This window comes from Gekko japonicus, unplaced genomic scaffold (genome assembly GCF_001447785.1).
Source record: "Gekko japonicus isolate JY-2015 unplaced genomic scaffold, Gekko_japonicus_V1.1 scaffold1055, whole genome shotgun sequence".
Classification (NCBI taxonomy): domain Eukaryota; kingdom Metazoa; phylum Chordata; class Lepidosauria; order Squamata; family Gekkonidae; genus Gekko; species Gekko japonicus.
The window spans coordinates 1,041-4,617 of record NW_015169808.1 but is presented as its reverse complement, the minus strand read 5'-3'; positions in this window follow the sequence as shown (position 1 = coordinate 4,617).

The following is a 3,577-nucleotide window of genomic DNA, read 5'->3' as shown; positions in this document are numbered from 1 at the left end:
AGACAGCAGGCCGATGTCTGGGGCAACAGCCACACAGCTCCCTTAGTATGAAACTCCACCTTCAGCCACTTTATACCAATGGTACTTAAGTATCTTTAGGGCTGAATTATCCCTTAAAAAGTCCTAGTATATATTTCCCCTTTCTAGCTATGATTATCTATCATCATAATGATCTGTGGCTCAGAAAGCTCTTATTCCCTCAGAAACCAGATAGTTGAATTGGAAAAATAACTCAATTCCGTCCCATTGGAAATAAAAATACAGTTGAAATTCTTCTCAGTAGATGGCAGACTACAGCCATCCAAACTGGAGATATTTCTTGTTCCTCTTGTGTTTCCTTATTGCTTAGTGGGGTCTAGTTTCCCAGCTGGCCACACCAATGTTGGGGAGTGAGCTGAGTGCTGTTCCAACTACCACTATGCAACACTCTGTTCTCCAGTTGTGCACAACATGGGCCAGACTGAAAAAATAGAACTCCATGCTCATGCCTATCATCTGAGCTTTGGGTGTCCTGGATGGGGTTTATAAAGTGCTGTTAGGGGGCCTGCTGATTTAGTTGGCATCCTAAGCTGTGCTGGTGCTTAGAGGTAGGGCGAGATGTAGGTGTGTGATCTGAGTAATGCCAGGATTTTCAGTGGTGTAACAATGTGCCTGTCTCGGGCAAATCCACAGCTGGGGAGGCTTTGGAGGATAAGTCCCACTGTGTCCAAGACATGCCCCTGATGCTACCCAGTTCTGTGCCAGCTCTACCAACTCTCTGCTGCATTGTCTGGCTGCCAACTCCAGGCTGGGGGTGCAGCTGAGGAGCACGGGGTTTGGGGAGGGACCTCCGTGGGCTTCATCCTCCAAATCGAGCATTTTCTGCAGGGGAACTGATCTCAGCTCCGGCGACCAGCTGTAGTTCTAGGGCGGCGATCTCAAGCCCCCACTTGGATGTTCTCAAACCCCCACAACTGTAGCGGCATGCGTAGACCAGGCCTTATTTTACCACCGATGGTGTATTTACTGGCTGTTCCGGCTTGATTGCCCCCCTCATACACTCGTCTTTCGCCTTCTTGAGAAGCAACGAATCGCCTTTAACTTCTCCCTGTGGCCCACAGACATTCCATAGCGATTCGCATCGAACCCCTGTGTTCCAATGGCCATTCGGGGACGTTCCGCACAGGCCCCCTGCCCTGCTATCGGTGCCCGGTTAGTCTGCGGAGGCAGAGCTTGGCTTGGCTCCAGCCGGAATCTCCTCCCCAGCGGGCAGAGAAAGGGGCGGGCAAGGAGTGAGGCACCGCAGCTCAGCAGCAGCGGTGAGGGGCCGGCGCCGCGCAGGTGGTGCCTGGGGCAGGCGCTGGAAGTGGCGCCATCCCCTTGAGACACAGCGGGTGTCTCCTCCCCACTCCCCGCCCTGGAATGTAACCTGCGGACTGTGCGCCTCGGCGGCACTTCCCGAGATGAACCTGCAGGGGCTGAGTCGGGAGCTGTCCTTGTATCTGGAGCGCCAGCTCCCGGAGGGGCTGTTGGCTCCCGGCGCAGGCTGGTCCTTGGTGCTGTGTTTCGGGGTCGCTTACGCCTGCTACTACCTCAGCAGCATCGCCAAGGTAGGGGCCATCCGCTCTCTTGGAACTTGTTTGGCGTTAACCCCACCCGGCCGGTCCTGCGCCGGGAGCCCCGGGAGGTGGGGAAACCCAGCCCGGGTCCTCCTCGGCAGGCTACACTCGGGTTTGAATCAGGCGAGCCAATTGGCCTTGGCTGATGTTGCATCCCGGGAAGGAAAGCGCTTTGAAATGTCCACAGCCCCCTTGAAAGAGGCGGGGGGGGGGGCCTTTGCAGATCTTTTCTGTCTTGTCGAGTTAGAGGTTGCATTTCCTGTTTAGTCAGCGGACGCTTCAGTGTTTGCTCAGCAGATATTGCAGATGAACCCATGACCAGTGTCAGGGGACGACGGGATATGGAATCTGATTTTTTTTTTAAAAAAAGTTGTGGGTTGAGACGACCTGTCTTTTCAACAATTTGAACAACAATTTGATTTGAGGAATAAGAATTAGGTATTCTTCCTGATACCTAATTGGAATACGATATTATTTGAGAGGAGGTGGGTTCAATTTGGCTTTCGAGCAAGGGAACCTTTACCTTTACCTTTTTAGTTAATGTCTTTTATTGGTGCAATTAGCAAGTTTATGACTTGCCCAAGATGTTCCCAGAGGTCTTTGGGCTTCATGGTGACTTTCCAACAGCAGCAATTACATCCTCTTAAAGTCTTGCTGCTGTACTTTCACATTAGGGCTGTCAGTCATTTTGAACTCTGTTTACTGTCTTTTGAGACTAACATCAAGCATTCTACCACTACTATCAATAGGGTTGTTAGACTTTTATGTGGTGCCAATAAAGGTGCCTAGTGCTATGTAGCATATAGAAAATATTGACTGTAGGTATTAGGGCAGACAGTAAGACTAAGAGGTTAGAATTAATAGTTAGAAGAGAATCATCTGGAAATTATGGAAAAACATATTAGGTGAAGCTAGGGAAGGTTGGCAACCCTAGCCAGTTTGGTGTAGTGGTTAAGTGTGCGGACTCTAATCTGGGAGAACTGGGTTTGATTCCCCACTCCTCCATTTGCACCTGCTGATGTGACCTTGGGTCAGTCACAAGCTCTGGCACAGCTGTTCCTGAAAGAGCAGTTTCTGTCAGAGTTCTCTCAGCCCCACCCACCTCACAGGGTGTCTGTTGTGGGGAGGGGAAGGGAAAGGAGTTTGCAAGCCGTTCTGAGACTCCAAGTGAAGGGCAGGGTATAAATCCAATCTCTTCTTTTTCTTCTCTTCTTAGTAGCAGATCACATGCTTTGCATGCATGAAGTCCTAAGTACCTCCAGTGAAAATGTCTCAGGTAGAAGGACAGAGAAGGACTTTGTGTTGCTTTAGGGCCTGCAGAGCTGTTGCCAATCAAGTTAGACAGAGATTACCAAGCTGTATATTTAGAGCAGAGAAAGTCTCCTGAAACAATGCCTAATGAAGAAGGGTTATGTTTAATTAAATCAAATTCAGTGTAACTGGGCTGTTGGCTGACTGAATGTCTGATGCTGTCCTTTTGATATATTTTATTTCAGTATACAGAAAATGGATTATTTATTCCAAGTATAAGGAATATCAGGCTAGGATAGCAAAATGCAATTGTTTTTTAAAGAAAAGTCCAGTCTTCAGTCATCTATCTATATATATAAAAGAAAGTCCCCTCACTGTAAAATCAACACCCAGGCCAAACCACTGGACCTAGAAACACCAAATTCGGGGAGAGTGCTCCTACCATGGCGTAGATGCTCACTAAGAAGGGATTTTTAGAAATTCAACCCCTAAGTTGGTCAAAAGGGGTAAAATGTGCCCCCTATTGATTCCTATGTGGCTGCCAGGCTGCTGCCTCCTTGCACCCCCCCACTCTGATTGGTCAACTGCACAGCTCAGTGTTCTGAGGTAAAAACACTTACAGGAGGAGACTGCACAGAGCTAATGACAGTTGAGGAAATCAGGACTGGCCAACAACTATCTGTGAGGTTGTTGCTGCTGGCCCAGCCTCTCTGATGGCTTCCAACCAG